Source organism: Microtus oregoni, unplaced genomic scaffold (assembly GCF_018167655.1).
Source record: "Microtus oregoni isolate MIOR12 unplaced genomic scaffold, Mior012 000012F_ref0000307, whole genome shotgun sequence".
Taxonomy (NCBI): domain Eukaryota; kingdom Metazoa; phylum Chordata; class Mammalia; order Rodentia; family Cricetidae; genus Microtus; species Microtus oregoni.
The window spans coordinates 44,190,196-44,216,094 of NW_024543071.1; positions in this window are offsets into that span (position 1 = coordinate 44,190,196).

Sequence of the window (25,899 nt, forward strand, 5' to 3'; positions counted from 1 at the left end):
AGGAAGACATCAGTCATTTCCGGTGTATCCTAGGACACGTGAAAACTGTATGCTTATTTTCAAAGTTCCTAATTTTACAATTACTTAAATAAAACTACACCTGATTAGAAGTAAAATCCAAGATCGTGAAAAAAAAAAGAGAAAAGGCGCTATAAATGCCATTTCTGAAAAAATTTGATTAGGGGACAATGAAGAGGATCTAATTTTAGGGGACAAGTAGGTGAGTTCCCAGGAGTTTGGAAGTGTATTCAAGATATGTCATTGCTTCTCTGATTTTGGTTTGGATTTTTATTTTGTTTCGGTTTTTGTGTTTTGTCTTTTAAGACAAGATCTCATATAGTCCTAAGCTGTCTTCAAGCTCATAAAAGCTGAGGCTTGCTTTGAACTCACTTTCCTTTTTGCAGCCTCTACCTCCAAGTGCTGGGATAACTGCCACACATCACCACAGGTGGCCCAAATCACTAAATTCTTTAGGAAAAGATGATCTGAAGCAAACAAGGCAAAATGCTAAGATTTATACTTGGCAAATACATGGATATTCATTCTATTACTTTTATTCTCTGCTATATGTTTGAAATAAAATTATAGCTTTCTAATCATAATACTCTGTACAATGCTTGTAATTTTGGGAAAGAATAGACTCAGACATGCAAAAGTGGTTCCCACCTCAGTGAACTCTCAGGACTTTGGTCCAAGGCCTGGCAAGCCCTCATTGATAGCAGCGTGTTACAGGTGAAGGCTGACTGAACATGGAAACAGAAACCCACTCATAAACTAATTCTATGTTCTTTCCAACTAAAAGCAGAGATTTGTAGATATCCTTGTGACTCTTCACATTATGGGCGCACAAACCTATCTTATTGTGTTACTTTTCTTAAAGTATATATTGTTTCCATAAGTTGATGCATTGTAGTTTATGAAAATAAGCATACAGGAATAAAAGTCAAAACACGCTGAAAATGTCACCCGACACCGAGGCAGTGGCACACATTTGATCAATAGCGCAGTGTAATAAATGGGCATTATAACAGGAAAATATAATAAAAAGCACTAACCATAGCCTCTTAAAAAAATTAGGTTCTTCTCTCATACAACACACCTCCACTCATCCCAGCTCCCCTCTACCCTTGGTCCACACCCCCTCCATCTTTCAAAGAAGAGCAGGGCTTCAAGAGACAACAACCAAACCCAAAAAGAACAAAATACAATAAGATTAGGAAAAAACCCTCACACCGAGGCTGGACAAGATAACCGAACAGAAGTCCCATGAGCGGGCAAAAGAGCCAATACGCATCCGCTCCCACATTTAGGAGTCCCACAAAAACACCAAGGTAACAGTCACAACATATCCACAGAAGACCTAGTTAAGATGTTTGCAGAAGCCATACTTGCGTCTTCAGTCTCTGTGAGCCGGTGTGAGCCCGGGTGAGCCCATGTGAGCCCGGGTGGGCCTGTGTGAGCCCGGGTGGGCCTGTGTGAGCCCGTATGAGCCCGTGTGAGCTCGGGTGGGCCCGTGTGAGCCCGTGTAAGCCTGTGTGAGCCCGGGTGGGCCTGTGTGAGCCCTGCTTAGTTGATTCTGTGGCCTGTGTTCTTTTGCTGTCCTCCAGCCTTTCTGACTCCAGTCTTTCTTCCTCCTCTTCGAGGGATTTCCTGAGCTCTGAAGAGAGGGACCCAATGCAGGTCCCTATTTAGACTCTCTCTCCCCTTAGTTTCCAGCTGTGGGTTTCTGCATCTGCTCCCATCTGCTGCTGGAAGAAGCCGATCTGATGACTGCTGGAGATGGAGAGGATCCATGAGTTGTAGACAGTGACTAAAAACCCAGAGACAGATATTGAGGTTCAACCCGAAGGCAGAAAAGCAAAGCGGCCAGCTATTGTCTCTTACCTCTACCTTGGTCCGAAATCGTGAATCCTGCCTCCAGGAATCTCAGAATGAGACTCTGCCTGGGAGCTGTCACCTCCCATTTTATATTCCTCTCTAGTGCTGGGATTAAAGGCACACACACTACTGCCTAGTTTCTATACAACTAGTGTGGCTACTAGGATGAAGGGTGTGTGTCACCACTGCCTGGTTTATAAGCCTGGCTAATGTGACTATTTTATTCTGAATTTCAAGCAAGCTTTATTTGTTAAAATACAAATGAAATATCACTACAATGATTCTAGAAGATTATCAGTAGAAATCATTTCATTGATTTTTTTTTCAGACCAGTTGTATTTGGTTCTACCCTAGGTCCCTGAGGTATCTGATCTCTGTTTCCTGAGCAGTGTAAGGCAGCCGCTCCCACAAGTTCGACACCATCATTGTCCCAGCACATCTTGCATTCCAGACAGATTGTAGGCCCAAGGTTTGTGAGATTTCAGGTGCGCTGTTAAGCTGCTAGAATGAGATCTCTCCAGTTCTTTATGTAGGCACTTAGTGCTATAAATTTCCTTCTTAGCATTGACTTTATTTTATCCCATAAATTTGGGTATGATGTGCATTCATTTTCATTGAATTCTAGAAAGTCTTTAATTTCTTTATGTCTGTCTTGACATGTTTTTCATTCAGTAGAGAGCTGTTCAGTTGCCATGAATTTGTAAGCTTTCTGTTGTTTCTGTTGTTGTTGATATCCAGCTTTAATCTGTGGTGGTCAGATAGATTTCAAGGAGTTATTTCAATTGTATATCTATTCAGACTTGCTTTGTGACCAAGTATACAGTCAATTTTGGAGTAGGTTCCATGAGATGCTAGGAAAAGGTACATATTTTATTTCTGGGTGAAACTTTCTGTACATATCTGTTAGGTCCATTTGGTTTATAACATCTATTAGCTCTAGTATCCTCTGCTTAGTTTTTGTCTGGATGGCCTATCAATTGGTAAGAACTGAGTATTGAAGTCTCCCAATATCTGTGTGTACAGGTCAGTATGTGATTTAAACTTTAGTATTATTTCTTTTATAAAATTGGATGCCCTGCGTCTGGGTCATAGATGTCAAGAATTGAAATGTTACAGTGGTTGATTTTTCATTTGAATGTGTCTGGAGTTTCCTTCCCCATCTCTTTTGATTAGTTTTGGTTTGAAGTCTATTTTGTTAGATAATAAAATGACTACACTAGCTTGTTCTTAAGTCCATTTGCTTGGAAAAATCTTTTTTCAACTCTTTACTCTGATGTAATGTCTATTTTTGATATTGAGGTATGCTTCTTATATGCAGCAGAAGGATGGATCCTGTTTTCACATCCAATCTGATAGCCTGTGTCTTTTTATTGGGGAATTGAGATAATTGATATACAGAGATATAAATAATCAGTTGTTGTTGATTCCTATTATTTTGGTGATGGTAACAGTGGTAGTGTCACATATGTGTACATCTGTGTGTGTGTGTGTGTGTGTGTGTGTGTTTCTCTTCTTTTGGTTTTGCTGGTCTGAGATTATTTATTTCCTGTATTTTCATGAGTGTAGTTAGTTTCCTTAGGTTGGAGTTCTCCTTCTAGGATCTTTTTTTTAGGCAGGATTTATAGATAGATGTTGTATAAATTTGACTTTATTGTGGAATATCTTATTTTCTCCATCTATAGTGATTGAAAGTTTTGCTTAGTATAGTAGTCTGGGATGGCATCTGTGGTCTCTTAGAGTCTGCAGCAATATGTTCAGGCCCTTTTGACCTTTAGAGGCTTCATAAAAAAGTCAGGTGTAATTCCAATAGGTCTATCTTCATATGTTTTTGTTTTTATCTTTTTCCTTGTGGTTTTTAATATTCTTACTTTGTTCTGTACATTTAGCATTTTTATTATTTTGTGGCATGGTGACTTTGATGTTCTATATGTTGTGTACCTTTATAGGCATCTTGTTAAGGTAGGGAATTTTTCTTCTATGATTTTAATAAAAATATTTTCTAGGTCTTTGAATTGGGATTCTTCTCCTTCCTCTATTCCCATTATTCTTATTTTTAGTCTTTTCATGATGTCCCAGATTTCTTGTATATTTTGAGTCAGGAATTTTTTTATAGTTAGCATTCCTTTGACTGATGTATCCATTTCTTCTATCAGATCTTCAGTACCTAACATCCTCTCTTCCATCTCTTGTAGTCTGTTGATAAAGTTTGTCTTTAAGTTACTGTGTGAATTCCTAAATTTTCATTCCCAGAATTCCCTCAGTTTGGGTTTTTCTCTATTGATCATATTTCCATTTTCAGATTTTTTTTATTAAAATTTTTTAATTAAAAATTTCTGCCTCCTCCTTGCCTCCCTTTTCCCTCCCCCTCCCCCCTCCTCACACTCCCCTCCCCTCCCCCCTCCCTCTCCAGTCCAAAGAGCAGTCAGGGTTCCCTGCCCTGTGGCCAATCCAAGGTCTTCCCCCCTCCATCCAGATCTAGGAAGGTGAGCATCCAAACTGGCTAGGCTCCCACAAAGCCAGTACATGCAGTAGGATCAAAACCCAGTGCCATTGTCCTTGGCTTCTCAGCAGCCCTCATTGTCCACCATATTCAGAGAGTCGGGTTTTATCCCGTGCATTTTCAGTCCCAGTCCAGTTGGCCTTGGTGAGCTCCCAGTAGATCAGCCCCACTGTCTCAATGGGTGGGTGCACCCCTCACGGTCCTGACTTCCTTGCTCATGTTCTCCCTCCTTCTGTTCCTCATTTGGACCTTGGGAGCTCAGTCCATTGCTCCAATGTGGGTCTCTGTCTCTATCTCCATCCATTGCCAGATGAAGGTTCTATGATTATATGCAAGATATTCGTTAGTATGGCTATAGGACCGGGCCATTTCAGGCTCTCTCTCCTCAGCTGCCCAAGGACCTAGTTGAGTACATGTCTGAACCCCTGGGAACCCCTCTAGAGTCAAGGCTCTTGCCAACCCTAAAATAGTCCCCTTAATTAAGATATATACTTCCCTGCTCCCATATCCAACCTTCCATTATCCCAATCATCCAATTCCCCCAAGTTCTCCCTATCCTCCCCTTCTCACTTTTCTCTCCCCATGTCCCCTTTCCCCCATCCCACCCCACCCCGCAGTTCCCAAATTTTTGCCCAGCAATCTTGACTACTTCCAATATCCAGGGGGAAAACTATATGTTTTTCTTTGGGTTCACCTTCTTATTTAGCTTCTCTAGGATCGCAAATTATAGGCTCACTGTCCTATATTTATGGCTAAAACCCAATTATGAGTGAGTACATCCCATGTTCATCTTTTTTGGATCTGGGTTACCTCACTGAGGATAATGTTTTCTATTTCCATCCACTTGCATACAAAATTCAAGAAGTCATTGTTTTTTACCGCTGAGTAGTACTCTAATGTGTATATATTCCACACTTTAAGCAGATGTATTCACCTCCTTTCACTGTTTGTGTTTTCCTGTATTTTTCTACGTGATTTATTCATTTCCTCTTTGAGGACCTCTATTTTTTTCATAAACGTGGTTTTAAAGACTTTTTCTTGAGCTTTAGCTATGTTGGAATATTCGGAACATACTGTGATAGGGTGACTGGGCTCTCGTGAACATGCACTGCCCTGGCTATTATTGACTGCTTTTAAACTGTTGTCTAAGCATCGGGACTTGGGTTGATGATAGGTTTAGGTTCTAATTTCTGGGTTTGTCTTTGATGGTGGGTGTTTTATTCCTTGTTTTCTGTTTCCTCTCTGGATTTGCAGAGACTGTGATAGCTATGTGTTGCCTGTTGTGCTGGTCTACTTCGGCATTGTGTTCACAGGGAACACCTGCTGGTGTTGGAGGCTGGGATGCAATGATGAGTGAAGAAGGTCTGCTGGCAGGCTCTTTCATGAGTAAAAAGTATTATACTACTTAGGCAGGAAGATAAAATACATATAACTGAGGGACCTGCTGAACTGTAGGAACGGTATGCAAGAGGCAAATTGTGTTCTACCTTGACAAGCAGACTTTTAACTGCCGCATTTTGATCCAGAAGATGAGTTATTTAGAAATTGTCACTTCATCCAAACAACTAAAAGCTACAAAAACTGAATATAACAATTAGTTTAGCTATCTGAAAATGAACAAACCCAGTTTAAATGAGTAAAAGTCCTAATCCATACCTCCCCAAAGATGATGCATAGATAGTAAAATTAGCATGTAAATAAGTGTTTAAAACCACATGTTCTTGAAGAACAGCATTTTCAGCAGTAAGGAGGCATCACTACTTCCATAAAATTTCTAAAATCTAAAATACTGACGACAGCAGATATTGGTAAGGTTGTGGAGCGATGGGAACTCTCACTTTTTGCTGGTGGGAATGCAAATGATTGTAGTCATCTGGAGAAACAATTGACAATTTCCTATGAAGCTGTACATTCTTATCAGAAAATCAAGCAATCATGCTCTTCAGTGCTTTTCCAAACACACATTCACACACACACACACACACACTACTACTACTACTACTACTACTACTACTACTACTACATCCAAATGATTTAGCAGATTATTCACAACTACCAAAATTTAGAAGTAACAGAGATATCTCCAGTAGATGAATACAGAGACAAAAGATTAGCAACATAAAACAATGGGATATTGTTTAACATTTGCACTACGTACTCTGGTGTTCATAATTGCATCCTAGTGAGTGAAAGATAGCAGTCTGTAAGTCTGTATTCTGCGTTTGATCCCAAGTACGTGAAAGTGTGGAAAGACCACAACCACCAGTACCACGAAATGCTCAATGGCCATCAGGATTTAAAAAAGAAAAGGATAAATAGACAGATACAAAGAGTTTTCAGGGCAGTGAACCAGTTCCATATGATACCGCCGTGACGGACAGAGTCTACATTTTCCAAGATGCATACATGTGCAATGCCATGAGCAAACTGGAAGTGCTGGGCTTAAGTAATAACAGTGTGCAAGGGTAAGGCAACCGGTCATGACAAATGTGTTCTGCCCTGTGGTGCAGAGTTCTGCGAGGCAGGGGGTTAAGTGGAAAACCCCTGCTTTCTACACAGTTTTGCTTTAAGCCAAAAACTGCTCCTAAAATGAAGTCTGTCTACATTTTTTTTAAGCAGACTGTGGAAAACAACTAAGAAATTAAAATCACTGTCCTTGTATTTGTCTGTTCACTGCCTATTACACAATGAATACTGATTTAGTTTTTATAATTATTCCACAATTTCCTTCTCTGTCGCCTAATTGTATCACAGTCTCTAGTCTTGGTTGCCATATGATAACTCTCCACTGCGAGATGGGTAACATCACTATGAAGTGTTTTAAAGAGGCCCATGGATGTTGTATTCCTAGCAACCATGGGTCTTATGTACTTGGAAGTGTCTTCTTATGGCTTTTTTGTTAGCATGGCAGCATAGCTGGACTTGACGTTCCTAGCTCACCAATAACTCTGTGGTCTGCAGCAGCTGCTACTGGATAGCACTGGGTTGAAGCTAGTCTGATTGTCCTTACGTATGCATGATTTTTGTTCGCTGTAGTTGCTTACTCAACCTTAAATTTCACTGCTCTTTTCAAGAGTCATCTTAATATTTACTACGCAATACAAAATACTCAGGACACATAGAAGTCTTTGGATGTTGATATGCAATTGCTTCTCAATTTCATCTTTCTGAAACTTTTTCTGTTATCTGTCTTCTTTGTGCCCTGATGGATGGCATCTGTCTTAGTTAGGATTTCTATTGCTTTGATAAAACAACACAACCAAAAGCAACTTGGAGAAGCAACGGTTTCCATATTGCACTTCATCATAGAAGGCAGTTAGGACAATAAGTCAAGCAAAGCAGGAACGTAGAAGCAAGAACTGAGGCCGGGACCATGAAGGAATGCTGTTTACCCACTTATTCCTCATGGCTTGCCCATCTTGCTATTTTATAGCACCAAAGACCATGAGGCCAGGATGACAGAGCCTACAGTGATCTGGAACCACCTACATATATCCTCAATCAAGAAAATGTACCAGCGGCTTCCCACAGGCCAATCTAGTGAGGGCATTTTCTTAATTGAAGTTTCCTCTTACAAAATAACTCTAGCATGTATCAGGTTGAAAAAAAAAAAAAAAACTATCCAGGACAGCATCACTCTCGTATTTGATTGTCTTTTTCTTCCAGAAGCATGATCAATTCCCCAATTATATAATTCTAACTTTTCTCCTTGAAATTCAGCAAGGTCACCTCGTTTCCCTAAAATGTATCTGCTTTCAGTTGAGCTGCTCTAACTCTTGCTATTTAGAGTATTCACCCACCATTACTATAAATAACCCCTGTGGTTTTCATTTAAATTTTCAAGTCTCTGAAAACTCCTGTTACATTATGTTAAACTTTATAAAAATCCATTTTTCAATTTTTATTATTATTATATTGAATTCATATCTTTATTAAATTCATCTATAGCATATATACATATATATATGTGAAGAGTTTTCTTATATTTCCTAGATGGCATCTTCTTTTAGTTCATTTATTTATATTAAAATGCCTTTCTTTTCAGAAAAAAAAGTAGCTTAAAAGTATTAACAAGTTTCATTTAGCAAACCACACTCACCCCCCCCCCAAAAATTAAAGTACAAAGAAACCCTTATGTCTAGATAGATCTTACCAGTTCTTACAGTATCTGTATTATATCTGCTCAATTCTTAAAACTAACTCTTAAAAAGCTTAAACTTAACCTAAGAGATTTTAAGTGAAAATATAAACTAGGTTAAACATGAAAAATGTTTCCCTTTGAATGGAGATTTAGCACCTTTGAGTTCTCCAGAAAATGCATGTCCCCATTGTGTTCACTACAGTGTGCTTGAAGATCCACTTAACATACTTAAACTACTTAACTCGGGTAACAGCACTCTCAAGCACACTACCAAAAATGCTAATTGGGAAAAGCAGAAGAAAATAGTCTTAGTTACTCACGGCTATGTGCTAGAAGAAAAGTTTGCATGAGAAACACTAAAGATGTAATATGGAAATCCAAATTTACAAACTCATGATGCAAAGTGGGTGCCCCAGCTTCCTCTAGAGTTATAAACTGCTCTTGACTACTTGCTGGCTACCTGTGTTTTCCTTAATTGAAATAACTCAGTTGTTCTTCTAATACAAACCATATTCATCCCAGCTGTTCTGATCATTGTAGCCTGCCTGTTACCACCACTATTGGCCTTTCCAAACCACTAGCCAATGTTGAATTTGCCATCCATAAAGAAGCAGTAGCAGCTATGTGGACAGTCAGGGCCAACAAGCAACACAGCTACATAGAACCCTTTCTGAATTCAACAACGGAGGCTAGCATCAGGGTTTATAGCAGCTGCGATATAGGGCATAAGAGTATCAGTGGCCTAGTTCAGTTTACATTTTAATTTGATATTGTATTTTTTTCAACTGTTTTATTATCTTATATATCCTGTATTTACCATTACCAAACCTGTTCAGACTTCATCTACTTTAATATAAAACATAAATTATCCCTAATATCTTCCAAAACTATTAGCTTCCTGATATCTGAAATCCTCTCTAAGAATTTCAGAAGGAGAAGAGCTGGAACTCTACTAGACTATCTATTTATGTCTCTCTATCCATTCAAAAACCATCCTGCCCCCATAAGTCCTATGCCCTATTTCCTCACAGCTGTCCAAAATATGACAAGTTCTTGTTGCCCCACCGCTACTTACACTTACAGAATTCTGCAGTAGGGAAACATTTGTTTGACTTTGTTGCAAACTTATTCCTCAGTCTGTTCCTCTTCTTATTTGAATTACTATGAAGTTCAAACAGTTGACTAACATTCTTGTCGCATGTGGGTGCTATGGACAGGGAAAACATTTAAATAGGCAGACTATAATAAGGGTGGGCGTCAAACAATTTGTCGAAGGCATGAATAGGGAAAAACAAACACTAAGTAGAAGAGAGTTCATTATGTCCAGCTGCCTTTAAGCTGGGAAATCAGTTTTCCCTGCTTTGGACCTTAAACTAAAATATCTTCTCTTCCCTGAGTTTGCCGACTTTGGGGCTATGCCTGCCCAATGGCTTTCTTGGGTATCCTAGTTAGAACTTCTATTGCTATGAAGAAACACCATGACCACAGCAACTCCTATAAAGGGAAACATGGTGGATTACAGTTTCAGAGGTTTAGTTCATTATCATCATGGTGATAAAGCATGGCAGTGTGCAGGCAGGACTAGAGCTGGAGTGTTGGAGCCAACAGACCTGGATTCATTCCACCTTGACAAAAGGGCAGAGAGTTCAGGCCAATTCTTGCTCCTTCAAGCTTATTAACAGGAGGTTTGACCCAGTTTATATTTTCTAACAGGATGTTTTGACCTATGGTGTAGTTATTGTTGCTTTGAGTATTTGAGAAGATGATCACTTTGTTCATTCCTTGCATTTTGATAAAAAGTTCTTTTGTCTTCCCCTCCTCTTTGGATTGGGGTATATAAAGCCTATGAAAAATAAACATGGGCAGATTCAGCATTCACTCCCGACTCTATTCTGTGTCTCTTCTTCTTTTGTGTCTGTTTTTTTTTTTTTTGCCTAACATTTCTAATCCACATGCCCCTACCAGGAATGTACAAACCTGTGGAGACTGAACCCTGACACTGGAGAATTCTCCATTTGATCCAAAGGCAGTAGGAAATGAACTGAGGCACTGGGTGTGACTTGAGCATATAGGGGACCTTAAAGCCCACATCCACAGTGACACACTGCCTCCAACAAGGCCATACCCCCCTCCAACAAAACCATACTTTAAACAGTGTCACTCCCTTTGAGGGCCATTTTCTTTCAGACCACCACATTGGATTTCTACAGCAGGCTATGCATTTGAAAACTTGTCAGCCTAGATCATCATGTAAGGCAATTCATTGTGATGCCTATAATTTTCCAGCCAGTTGGTGTTGTTGTTTTGGGGCCCATGGCAAGAGAGCACATCTGGGTGGTGAACATGTGACAGATCAAAATCCATTCACCTCACGTCTAAGATGCAAAGAATGAAAGACAAAAAGAAGTCTGAGGTCTCAGTGCTTCAATGGCACACACACACACAAAAAGCAGAAGCTGTCCAAAAAGACTCTGCTTCCAGAAGTTTTCACTCACGCCCACTAATATCGCCTTAGGAAACAATCCTTTAACATGGAGATGTGTGCTTTGATGAGGGGCATGCCAGATTCAAATGTGGCAATATTCCTTCTACTGGTTCTCAAAACTTCATTTTCTGTAAATAACACCTGTAACATAATCTACAATTCACATAATTCAATTACCCTAGAAATCCAAAGCTCAATTAGCACAGCCAAGTGTTTCCTTCACTTACTCCTCTGTTGAGAACTTTAACTTCATCTCAGAAAGGTGTGGGCTGACTTCCCAGTTTAAACCTTATTCTCCCAAGGTCAGGATAGAAGCAAAATTATGTTGTTAAAAACACATGAGCTTTGAAGATGAGGATTTAAAATCTCAAGACCTGGAGTTAGTACTACCTTACTGTGTGATTCTTAGCAGGTTAATGTTTGGTATGTCTCTTAGTCACTGTTCTATTGCTGTGAAGAGACACCATGACCAGGGCAACTTAAAAAAGAAAGTATTTAATTGGGAGCTTGCTTATTTTCAGAGGGTAAGTCCATGACCATCATGGTGGGGAGCATTGCAGCACGCAGGCAGGCGAGAAACTGGAGCCATAGCTGAGATCTTACACCTGATCCAGAAGCACGAACCAGAGAGAAAGAAAGGCTGAGCCTGGGGTGAGCTCTTGAAACCTCCAAGCCCTGGCCCTGATGACAAACCTTCTCTAACAAGGCCACAACTCCTAATCCTTTCTAAATAGTCTACTAACTGGGAACCAAACATACAAATATCTGGGCCTATGGGGATCATTCTCATTCAAAACACCACAGCATGCAGGCTTACTACTCTAGGATTTAATAATGTTGAATAGTGCAATATTTAATAAAAATGGTACTATGGCTGACAAAAAGGAAAATGAGAATTGCTCCACTAATTTTCATCTTGTCAGCTCTTTAATCTCAACAATGAGAAAAATAACTATACAATAACTTAATCCACTTGACTATATATATATATACATATATACATATATATGTGTATACATATATACACACATATATAAAATAGGTGTCCCAGTTTCTGCAGTTTGTAGACCTCTTCCAAAGACCATAGCTAGCTAACTTTTCTAAGAAATGCTGTATTGTAGCTATCGATACACAAATATTTGACAAAATAATCATTGATACATAAAAATAAGTGATCGAAAGACAGCATTATTCACCTCTATTTCAAGACCTAGAAAGTTTATTCTTTCCAGATAAAATGCCCTAGGAAAGAGCCTTTCTAGTAAAACAAAGTACTATCTTTGTCACATTTTGCCATGTTTAAAAGGCAAATTAGAAATAGAAAGTATTTCACAGTAAGTTGTGAGGCCTTCTACCTTATTTTGGAGTAAGAGAGAGAAATTGGCTGATAAGACCTGCTGGAAGGACTCAAACTCAGTGGCAACTCCCTAAGTTAGAATCTAACAGAGGTGAATGCCAACCAGAACTGTCACGCATGGAAAGAAAATAACACTACCAAGTGACAAAGCTGGGGACATTCAGCTATAGAAAGATGGGATGGTACAGGGCTTAAAGATGGGGATGATGTTATCATTCAGGCATTATGATGGCCTGCCCTTGGGGACCTAGCAGAATACGTCACCCAAGCACCACCACTCCCTACCCATAATTATGCACATGCTAGCATTTCAGGCATCGTGCTAGCCTGTCCCTATGGTCTTCAGCTGTAGCCCCTAAGAGCATCCCCTGTCAACATTCAGGCAGATACCTGGCCAGCCCAGGGTCGTTGACTGCTACTTCACTACATAGTCTGGGCTCATGTGCTAAGCCTCTTTAAAGGCGATCCTGCCCATTATCTCCTCTCTTTTTCCCTCTGTTCTTAAAAGAGGCACAATTCCCCCTCCCTCCTCCCTTCCCCCAAAAAACCTCCAATATGGCAACTTTCTCTGTGATGTGATTTGTCCTCATCGCTGCTACTACAACAGATGGTATAGGGTTTTTAAATGGTGAGATGCAATATACAGGTGTGTGTTGTGGGAGGTGGATAAGATTTCCGTGCCCAAGTCATGCCATTGACTTTTCAAATGCTACAGTGAGCTGTGTTGTACCAATCCCATCTTTAAAATCTGTGCAAGCTCCTCTTTCATCAAGCTTTTGATCAACAGCAGAAATCCTAGAAAGTTTGACAACGATCAGATCAAAAGGGAACAGGAACCCCCCCCCCCCCCAGCTTCCTGATCATATGCACTTACCAAGAATACGTTTAGTCCAAGTTTTCAAATCCAAGTGGGGAAAAAAATTACTCAAGTCAAAACTAACTTTGGGGCCAGGTGGTGGTGGTGCATGCCTTTAATCCCAGCACTCAGGAGGCAGAGGCAGGCGGGTCTGAAGACCAGCCTGATCTACAAGAGCTAGTTCCGGGACAGGCTCCAAAGCTACAGAGAAATCCTGTCTCGAAGAAGAAAAAAAAGAAAACAACTAACCCGGAAAGCCCATCATAGTGGTGTATGCCTTTGCTCTCAGCACTCGGGGTCAGAGTCTGGAGGGATTCTGTCCAACCAGGGCCATTCAGTGAGAACATGGCTCACTGGCTCAAAAAATAAAGAACCAAATAACCTAATTAATCATGACGAAGAAGGTCAAGAATCAAACAGGATTAGGCTTTCCAGTAACATGAGCGCTTTTCTATTTCAGGAACTTGTATGTGCATGTACATGTTTGTATGTTCAGGAAACTTATGACATTAAAATTTTATAACTTTTACTATAAATGTTGTCTTTGAATTAACATTTATCAGGTAAACAGCTAGGCCCATTTATCTCTGACAGTTTGAAGCCTAAACCTGTAACCTAGTTCACGTAATGGTAGAGTTTAATTTAATGGCCGATAAAGAAAAGAGGAATCATATCTAACTCATGGCAGAAGATGGTGATATTGTGCTAAGATTACTTAAGAATTAAGGACCTTTGAGGAAGGTGATTTCCTTTGCATTTCTACCTGTGATCCCTTTCTCCTAATTGCAATCATAACAACTCTGCAAAGATGTTGCTTTCCGTGAGTGTCCTTGGTAGCAGGGATTTGTGCCTGAAGCTGATTGTGGAGTGAACATGTACCACAGTGGTTGCATAGATAATAGGAAGCTCCAGCTGCAGTTCTGGGGACTAAACAAATAAATAATCAAGTAGACAGGTAGAATGGAGTCCAACGTGATGAGAGATGGAAATTAGAGCAGTCCTTAAGTGAAAAAAAAAATCGCAACAAAATGAGGGAGGATTGAATAGCAAATAAGAAGTGCTGTCCTTTTGCCACCGAGAAATGAGCAAACGACCACAGGAGAATGAACAGAATAAAAAGAAAAAATTGTCTGGAGACACTTGACCTTGCAACTGGAGGTCAAACCAAGCGCCTGAAATCATCATCACATCAAAGCAGCAGCAAGTAAGGCAAAGAAATCATTGTAACTGCCAGTGTTTCTTTGGGTGTTGTTGCTCTTGCCTCAGCCAATTCTGAAAATACGATGGGTCCTTAGTAACTGCTCTCTCTGTTTTCTTCCTTCTTGTTATCTAAATTTAATTTTATAGTTAAAGAGCTAATTAGAACAGGTAGAGTTGCTTTAATTTGCGTTTCTCTGATGACTAAGGATATTGAGAATTTCCCTAAGTGTCTTTCAGCCATTTTAGATTCTTCTGTTGAGAGTTCTCTGTTTAGGTCTGTACTCCATTTTTTTATTGGATTATTTGTTCTTTTGATGACCAATTTCTTGAGTTCTTTGTATGTTTTGGAGATCAGAGGGACTGATGTGGGTTTGGTGAAGATCTTTTCCCATTCCATCTTACACCTGTAAGAATGGCCAAAATCAAAAACACTGATAACAATTTATACTGGAGAGGTTGTCGGGTAAAGAGAACACTCCTGAATTGCTGGTACAGCTGCTTTGGATATCAGTATGGCAATTTCTCAGAAAAGTAGAAAACAACCTTACTCAAGACCCAACAATACCACTTTTGGGTATATATCCAAAAGATACTCAATCATGCCGCAACGACATGTTCTCAACTATATTCATAGCAACATTGTTTGTCATAGTCAGAACCTGGAAACAACCTAAATGTCCCTCAACCGAAGAATGGATAAGGAAAATGTGGTATGGTGCTTTATAAAATGGAGTACTACACAGCAGAAAAAAAATAATGACATATTGAAATTTGCAGGAAAATGGATGGAGTTATAAAACATCATATTGAGTGAGGTAACCCAGACCTAGAAAGACAATTATCATATGTACTCACTCACTAGTGGTTTTTAAACATAAAGCAAGGAAAACCAGCCTACAAACCACAATCCCAGAGAACTCAGACAACAATGAGTACCTTAAGAGAGACATACATAGATATAATCTACATGGGAAATAGAAAAAGACAAGATCTGAGTAAATTTGAAGCATGAAGACCATGGGAGAAGGTTAAAGGGGAAGAGAGAAGAAAGGAGGGGAGCAGGAAAAAAAAATGTATAGCTCAATAAATTCAATAAAAAAAATTACCAGAACAGGTAGAGTTAACGCATCACTTCACTACTGTCTCACAGCACAGGTTATGACCTCTTGCATGCTGCGTCACACGTGGCAGCTGCCCATAGCCATGTCCAGCAGAGAACCTGCAACATGATTTCAGAATAGAACAGACACCCTTTCCCATTCCGCACCGCTACTACCAGAATCAAAATTTATGTTTGAAATGTATAATTTGATCTCTACTCTCAGAATTTGTCACAGGTTATGTAGATCAGGCGTTTGATGGAGGTGTGGGTTTCTCTGGCTCAGCCATCTTGAGATTTTAATCAAAACACACACACTGAAGCTGCAATCTCCCCAGGCTCACATGGGCCTGTAAGAGCTCCTTTGGAAAAAAAAAAAAATCACTCAGACTACAGTTGGCAAGAGATCTAAGAATCATGGCCTTAGCGCCTTCTTCTCCTCGGGACTGCATTATTTTAAGCACAAAATGGCCAACAGCTGGCTTTGTCCGTAGAAAGGGGTGAGGGCAGAGAGAGCAAGGCGGATTGCACAACGGTTTATGTTCAGGCCTCAGTATTCAGACCTCGTTACTTCTGCAGGTTTTCTTTCGTCAGAGTGTTAGAACAAGCCACATAAGTAGCTTTACTCCAAATCAGGGTCCACATCACTTTGGAGAATACTGAAAAGTGGTTCAGATGTACCTTTGAGGAAGCAAGCTTATAGACAATGAGGAGTTTTGCAACTTCCTGACTATGTTTTCTTTATACCTGCTTCAAGATTTCATGAAGAATAAAATTATAAAAGCGAACATAAAAATGGACGGTAACTGTCAGAATTGTGTACATAGCAAAGTTGATGCTACAAATTGGTAGAAAAAATGATTATTTTAAGTATTTCATAATGTGTTGGATACATTCTGTATGCAGTTTGTAATACATTCATCTTGATTCGCAATGCTCATTTAGTGTGATACTCCACAGTGAAAATTAGAGAACAGTCACCATTTTTCTTAAAGAAGCTCTGTGTAGCTTGTGTTTTCTCTATAATCAGCAGAAGGAGAACGTATGCTTCCCTATCTTATTGTGCTTTTCACACAGCAGCATCAACTGACCTACATTTGGCATCTTGGCTAATGGCCTGTGTTCCAGAGATTACAAATTCACTACACAGGAAGATGGAATGGAATAAGGCAAAAATCTAAAAGAGGCATTTTACAGTTTGTTAAGAGGGCTAGATGTACCTGGGTGATAAAGAAAGGAAAGGGAAAGAAACCCCAAGCAAGTGCTACAAAATGGATACACAGAGGAAATCCTTAAGAATAGAACACTCACCACCCAAGGCAGGGGTATAAAGTTCAAAACAATGAAAAGAAAGATCTCTAATGGTGAAAAAACAAAGAGAAATAAACATTTGGATTTCAGCTCAATACATGAATAAAGACACTAAAATTTTAAATGGTCCAGGATGTGAGAATAGAATCCGTTCATTCTCTAGTTGTTCTTGGAAGCTCTGTGGAAGTCTGAAATTTGGAGAACTAAGATAATGAAAGCCTCCTTGGAGAGTATAGATTGGAGTTGTGCATGGTTGAATGCTCAGAATAGGCTCCAAATGACTTTCTTTTAGAATTTACCAATTGCATATTTCTGGAATTGGTAGGCGCTGTCTAAAAAATTACTGTCCACAAAAAATAACAGGGAACTCTAAGTCCTGAATATAAATGGGGTTTGGAAAATACTCACATTTACTGAGTGTAGAAGCAAAACAATTTTAAGGATAAATTGCTCTAATGAATGCATTGTTTCTGGAGCTAACCCTCATCAACAGCACCCAAAGGTTTGCTAAGGACTCGATTGGTGTCTAAAGAGTACTAATTAATGGGTTGAACTGTTTTAAAATGTGCTAAATAAGTGCATTTGATAATCCTGATACACCAGTGAGGAAAGACAAGGAAGTTAGTGATCTGTATGCAACACTTCTGAACACATCTGGAAAACTAAGGGAGATGATGATCTGGCTCATTCCTGCCAGCTCTCTTTGAATAAAGGAGCAAAAGAAAAGAAAGAGGTCAGAGTTGCGTTGTTCCCTATTCCATGGCATAAATACCTGAAAGCCTTCTTTGCAAGTCCTAAGAGGGACTCTAGACTACAGCCGAAGGACTAGAGTTGCAGATCCAAAGCAAATAAGCAAACAAGCAAACACACCACAGTGACAGTATGAACCACAGAGGCTTTCTGCACTTAGAATATAGGCACTGACTGGAGAAGGGTGAGCTCCTGTAATCTTGGATAGAAACACATGAGAGCACTATTTCTGAAAATTTTATTTTGCCTGAGGAAATGGCCATTCTATTCTTAGTGATGGACACATACATCCCCACTCAACTCTCACCCTCGCCATCCTTGTATGAGGGAATTAACATTGCCTTTTCTATGGGATAGCTTTCCCTAGCCAAGTAAAACCTCAGAACCCAACCTCATCAACCATATTTTTCTCTAGACCTGTGATAGTCTCGAGTCTCTAAGTAAAGTACACAGAGCAACCTATGAGAAGGTACACTACACACTTGAAGAACTTACTGAGTCTTCTAATTCTTCAAGAAAGTATGTATGACGATGGATGGAGGTGGTACATGACTTTAATCCCAGAGGCAAGCGGATCTCTCTGATTTCTACAAGAGCTAGTTCCAGGACAGGCCTGTCTTGAAAACAAAAACAAGCAAACAAACAAAAAAGCAAAACAAACAAACAAAAAAACCCAGTATGTATGGCAATAAGATTTCAGTGCTGTGGGACTGTAACCAACCTGCCTGGCAGAAATTAGTATGTTCTAAAAAGACTCCTATAATCCTCTCCTCACCTATCCATCTATTGAAACAATGGACTCCAAGAAATTACAATTTTCCCAAGAATATCTTACCATTGAAAAAAAGTCTGAAACCCAGGGGGCAGCCAGTGGAATTTGCATCCAGAAGAGGAACTTGTCTCCCTGCAAAAGTTTTGTCACTTGTTACATGAGCTTGCAGGAGAGACTTGGACCTGCTACAATAGTGAGTAGGGGAACACACATGATAGGATTACTTAGTTGTACATATATCTTAGCTTTTATCCAAACTTTCCCCTCACATCAGGACCCCAAAGATGGGCTTAAAGGGACGCCATTAGATCTCTTTGGCCATTTTCCCAATACGGCTATATTGAATAAATCTACTTTTCCCACTTTTTACTATTTTAATTTAGTTCTTTTGATTGGCTTCTGAAAGATGTGGCTGAACCTGGTTTGTTGAGGCACAGGTTGGGACCCCAAGTCTTGTATCAGATAATGGTAGGAGGATTGTGAAGTTAAATAAGGCAAAGTTCACTGATATGGGTCCGCTGAGCAGGGATTCAAGGTTTAATGTTCCCACCCACACATCTGATAAGGGTACTAATAGCTTATTTGGTTGGTTGGCTGAAAAACAGGTCAAAAGATGGCCTGGTGGTGATGAGATAGAGAAGCTTGCTGAAGAAGGGGACATCAAAAGCTCCAGGAAATTGGAATACTGGAGTGGATGTGCCAAGGAAAACCTACCTCCTCACAGAGAAAGGATCCAGAATGTCTTTCAGTAATACTGATTTTTTTCTTTTGAAATTACATTTAATTTTTGTATTTTGTACATGCATAAGCATGCACATCTTATCCTGAGTGTGGAGGTCGGAGAAGAATTTGCAGGAGTCAGTTCTCTCCCACCATTTGGGTCCTATGGTTCAAGTCATCATCAGACTTGGTGGCAGGTGTCATGATAAGCTAAACTATCTCACCGTTCCAGGATCAGTTTATTGTGAGATCCAAGTTGACCTGACAGTCCTCCATTCTAATTGATACAGATTTTTAAGAGGAACTAGAAGATCTAGTATTGTTCTTTATATAGCACACAATGGTAAGCAAAGCTGCTCAACTGGGTAACTTAAAATGCAATACATCTAATTGGATCCGTGAGTAGCAAGGGTCAAGGACCAGTGCGAAAACGTGAAAGTGGGTGAGCACATTTTCAGTATTGGATAGCAAGGCAAAGCAAAGATAGCAATGGTCCTGACTCTTGTGTAACTGTGGTACTGAATAGCTCATCGTGATGTGTCCAGGAGTGAAATGAATTAGTTATCCATGGGCTGACACAGCTAAGATGCTGTGTGAAAAGACTACTTTAATTGAGAAATCTCCATCAAATTGGATTATGGGCATGCTTGTTGTGCATTTTTTTGATTGATGATTGATGTGGGAAGGCCCAGCCCACGGTGGGTGGTTCTATCCTGGATAGGTGGTCCCGGATATATAAGAAAACAGACTGCAAACAGTAATCAGCATTCCTTCGTGGGCTTTCCTTCAGTTACTGCCTCTAGGTTCCATATGTGATTTTCTATTTTAATTTCCCTCAGTGATGAACTATAACTTGCAAGCTGAAATAAACTTTCCTATCTGAGCTAGTTTTGATCATGGTCATAGGAAGCAAACTTGCTGTCTTAGTTTGGGTTTCTACTGCTGTGAAGAGACACCATGACCACAGAAACTCATACCATTTAAGAGGTTTAGTCTATTAACATCATGGTGCGACATGGTGATGTACAAGCATAGATGGTGCTGGAGGAAGAGTTGAAAATTCTATATCTTGATCTACAGGTAGCAGGAGAGACTATGTACTTGGTGTAGCTTGAGCATATATGAGACCTCAAAGTCTGCCTTCACAGTAACAGACTTCCTCCAGTAAAGCCACACCTAATCTAAGAAGACCACACCTCCTAATAGTGCCACTCCTTATGAGCCAAGCATTCAAACACATGAGTCTACAGAGGCCATGACTATTCAAACCACCACACCTGAATATCCACTAAATTCCTCCCCTCCGTTGAAGCTGAAAAGTTCCCTATCATGAACAAATGGCTACCTTGAATCATAGCAACAGAGAGTCATGACCCTGAACCAATTTTCAGATTTTACCAGTTTACATATTCAGAACCCCTTGAATGAAAAAAAATACCAGGTTCATTGAGAAAGGACATTGCCACAAAATAAAATTTTTACTATAAAGTTTTCTGTCATTTCAGGATGGGACCTTTACTGGGGTAAATGTACATTAAGGAAATTATCATACTTTCAGGACCTATTAAACATTAGTCTTAGATTGTGTTGATTCTACAAACAGCACTATGACCATCCAGTCAAAGTAGGAGTTTCTGGGGGCTTTAGGTATGGCTCCTTAAGAGCATTTGCTGCTCTTTCAGAAGACCAGAGTTTGGTTCCCAGCATCCATATAGGGTGGCTTGCCACCTCCTTCAATTCCAGCTTCAAAGGATCTCACACTCCTTTACAGCTTCTACAGTCACACACACACACACACACACACAAACTTTTTTAAAATTAGAAGTTGAAGGTGGTTAAGTGACCATCTTTAAGTCTTTAAGGAAAGCTTCAGATTTTTGGCTTATTGAGTGGATCCCTGAATTCATCCTATGGTTATTTTTCCAGTATCAGAATGCATAACTTCCGAGTTGGAGGCATCCCTGTATTGATTTTCTGACCTATAAAGTAAAGGCCATTGCAGTTATTAGCTGTTAGAGTTGCTTCTATCTGGGAAAAATAATAAAAAAATATAATATCACATCCATATTGAATTTCAAAGATTAATGCTATTATTAAGAAAATGAAAGATATTAAGAATTATGGTTGCCACCACATCCTTTAACTCTCTTGCTTTGCCTATTCAGAATACTCTGGATCTTGAATAACAACAGTAGTAGATTGTCCAAAGACTAGCCAAGTGAGTATTACAGTTGAAGCTGCTGCTTCAGATGTGGTTTCCTTGCTTGAGCAGAGTTCCACATCTCTGGTACCTGGCAAGCAGCTATTGATCTAGTAAAAGATTTTTTTTTCTTCAGGTGTATCTTTAAGACCAAAAGAAACAATATGCTTACAGCTGGCAAAAGCAGAAATATACCTTTGTTACCCTACTCTAAGAATCTATTAATTCTCCATCCCATGTCATAACTTATTTCATAGGAATCATGGTCACTTTTCTTATACAAATATCATACTGCTCCATTACATTAATGATATTATGTTGATTGTACCTTGTTGAAGGTAGGTAGTAATTACTCTGGACTGGTGGATAAAGCATTTGCATATCAAAAGGTGGGATATAAACCAAACTAAATTTCAAGAACCTTCTGCCTCAGTACAATTTCTAGGATTCCAGTGATGTGGAGCATGTAGAGATCCACTTTCCAAGAGAAAGGTAGCTCTTGATGTGTAAGTGTCATCTATCTATCTGTTGTTTTCATTGTTAATTAATAAAGAAACTGCTTGGCTTTGTAGGCCAGCCCTTAGGTGGGTGGAGTAGACAGAACAGAACTCTGGGAGAAAGAAGCAGAGTCAGTCAGTTGATATAGCTCTCCTCTCCAAAATGGACTCAGGTTAAGATCCTTCCTGGTAAGCTACCACCTCATGGTGCTACACAGATTATTAGAAATGGGTTAATCAAGATTTGACAGTTAGCCAGTAAGAGGCTAGAGCTAATGGGCCAAACAGTGTTTAAAAGAATATAGTTTCCATGTAATTATTTTGGGTAAAGCTAACCGTGCAGGCAGCCGGGCGCCAGGAACCCAGCCCGCCACTCTTACTACAAGCTCTTCCATCCTACTAGCAAGAATGAAGCACAACACTTATTGGGCCAATTTAAGAGTCGGAGGCAATACATTCCAACTTGAATATTGTCCTGGTTTGCTTTCTATTGCTGTGATAGAAACAACTTAAAGAGGAGAGGATTTGGGGGCTTACAGGTTCCATTCGCTGCCAATCATTAAGAGGTGTCAAGGCAGGAACTCAAGGCAGAAACCTGGAAGCAGAAACTAAAGTAGAAGCAATGAAGTGCAGCTCACTGGTTTGCTCTCCAAGCCTTGTCCCATTCTCTTTTATTATACAACCCATCACCACCTGCCCAGAGGTGGCACTGCTCACAGGGGGCATGGCACCTCTGACATTAATCATTAATCAGAGAAACCACAGACTTGCCTACAGGAAAATCTGATAAAGACATTTTCTCAATGTTTTCTCTTCTCGAATGTCCCTAGCTATGTGGAGTTGAAAAAAAAAAAAAACTCACAGGTGTGTTGCTCTGGCCTGTATATAATGGCTTGAAAATATGCTAGTCTCAAATGATTCTTCAACAGATCCAGTGTGTGATAAAGACTGTTCTAACACTTGGACCACATGAGTCATTGACTCCAGTGGTACTCAAGGAATCAATGACTGATATAGATGATGTTTGCAAACTTCGACCATTTTCCATAGGTGAATCAAAGTAAAGGACCTTGGGATTCGGGCGTAAGGCCCTGCCATCGGCTGAATCAATTACTCTTTCCTTGAGAGACATTCCACACTTGCTGTATCATCTTAGTGGAAATAGTGTTGGACAACAGGCTACCAAATTACAATATAACCTTAGTTGCCAATTGTGAAATATTTGTTTGTACTGTGTGAATATATGTCAATGTGCCTTCCCTACCTGCTCACACTCCGCCCAGGAGATGGCTTCCATTTCTCCTTACCAGAGAGATCCATGCATCTTTCCTTGGACCCTCCTTGTTACCTAGCCTCTCTGGAGCTGGGAATCGGAGCATAGTTATCCTTGACTTTACAGCTAATATTCACGTATGAGTGAATACAAACATGTTTGTCTTTCTGGGTTTGAGTTACCTTACTTGGAATGATTTTTTTTCCACTTCCATCTATTAGCCTTGAAATTTCCTGATGTCATTGTTTTTGACAGCTGAGTCATACTCCAGTGTATAAATGTACCACATGTTCTTTATCCATTCTTCAGTTGAGGGGCATCTAGGTGGTTTCCAGGTTCTTACTATTGCAAATAAAGCCACAAGGAGCACAGGGGAGAAAGTGTCCTTGTAGAATGGTTGAGCATCCTCTTTGTATGCACCCAAGGGTGATATGGATGGATCTTGAGGTATATTGATTCTCAATTGTCTGAGAAACTGTCATATTGAATTCCAAAGTAGCTGTATAAGTTTGTAATCCCACCAGCAATGGAGGGCTGTTCTATTTGTTCCACATCCTCTCACCATAAACTGTCATTTGCAATTTTGATCTTAGCCAATCTGACAGGTATAAAATGGAATCTTAGAGTTGTTTTGATCACAAAGAAAATCTTAACAAATATAGGGAAATTGAAATAATTTCTTATATTCCACCTTATCACAACAGAATAAAATGAGAAATTCACAGCAAGAGATACTTCAGAAAGTACACACACTCATATAGATGAGACAACATACTACTAAACAATGAATGTATTATTGAGTAAATAAAGAAAAATAAATTTATAGAACTAAAGGAAAATGAAACACAACCTACGAAAATCTGGGGGTTCTAGTGAAAGCTGGTCTATGGGAGCAGCTTATAGCTCTAACTGCCTATGTTTCAAAATATAAAAGGTCTCAAATAGATAACTAAGTGATGCACCTTAGACCATGAGAACAAGAGCAAACCAAATTCCAAAATAGTAGATTGAAAAAATTAACAAAATGAGGGACAAAAAAAATGGTCATATCAATGAAATAACAAATTTTAAAATAATCAATAAAACAAGGAGTTGGTTCTTCAAAACAGTAAGCAAGATTGACAAAGCCTTGGCCAAATTAACAAAATAAAGAGAGAGAGAGATCCAAATCAGTAAAATTAGAGATGAAAAGGAAATATTACAACAGAAATTGATGAAATCAGAACATCATAGGGATGTGCCTAAATAGCAATATACTAGAAAATCTGAAAGAAATGGATAAAATTAGAGATGTATACCATGTACCAAAATTAAAACAAGATAAATTATTTAAACAGACATATACCAAGTGACAAGATTGAAGAAGTAGGAGAAAGAAAAAAAAGAAAGAAAGAAGAGAGACCGTAAAAAAGAAAAAAGGAAGGAAGTAAGGACGAAATGCAGAAAAAAGATCTCACAAGCCAGGTAAAGATGGGGGGAACTGGGAAATATACTGGATGCGGTGACAAGGAAGATGGGCATTGTATGTTCTCTCTCATATTTAGATCCTAGATAGAGAATCTTTAGCTTTCTCTGTTTCCATTGGAGTGAGTATTTGTAGAAGACAGAAAGCAAGAAAAGGAGTGAATGAGGAGAGGGAAGGCCTTTGCCTGGGGAGGGAGGTGGTCAAACCTCCCTCCCATATGATATGACAAAAAAAGGGAGAATAGGAGAGCTGAACAGTTTAGATGGGTTCAGGGAAGGGGGATAGGAGAAAGGTGGAGGATGGAGAGGAGTTTCAACAAAAACTAGAACACATGGGAAAAAATCATACAGAAACCTACTACTATGTAAAGGAACTAAAATGTGTAATTTTTCAAATGTTTGCACAGAGGTAACTTGTATGGGTTGATAATGCTATCAGAAAATATACATTTGAAATAAAAGTCTCAATGATAGTTGAGTTTTTGGCCAGAGAACCCCCAGTGGCTCCCAAAATAATTTAGGTTATTCCCTATTTCTCTTGGTTGCCTACTAGAATTAGATGGGGAGACACACACATTTGGGTTTCTGGACATAGAAAAATTAAGCAGAAATCAAACTAGAATCTTCCTCCATTCTAGTTAGCTTCCATTGAAACAGAAAGTGCCATGTAGTTTGCTAAGGGGGAAGTCATCAACAGTCTCTGAACAGTAAATCCTGACTAAGGCCTATAGTGCAGTATTAGTAAGACTGTTTAGGGAGTTATCAATTGTTTTCAGATTGGATTAGAGAATTGCTCTGTTGGAGGGAATCTAGTTTTGATCCTGTAAACCTGGTCAAAAGTCTATGGATGGGAAGGTCACAGGCCCTAGGGAGAAATGTGCTACTGATGTTTTCCTAAAGAGGTACATAGCCAAACTGCTTCCTAAATGTTTGTGATTATGCTTATGGACTATGTGAGAATTTGGTAGAGCCTGTGTCAGAGAAGCCTCCTTTTGCATAGGGCAATAATTAATACACAGATTCACAACTGCTCAAATATTAAGACTATGTGACTGCTGAGTCCTTGGGCCTAAACTAGGCATATGTATCACTTCCTCAAGTCTCAGCAAACATCACAGAAGAGGAAACAGAAATACTGGAAGGGTCAGAGGATGGGGAAGAGTGTTCTGAAAAACTGTCTTCTGGACATGGTATGGCTGTCACAATCATGAACACACCAGCAAGACCTGTCCAAAAATAAAAAGACATGGGAGTTAGAGTGGACATAGTTAATAAGAAAAGAGTCAGAAGAGGTGAATAAGGGATAACAAAGATTAAGAGTGAACAGGATTAGGATACATTCTATATGGTTATAAAATTGTCCCCAAAACAGAAATGTTCATAGTATTATTGCTGT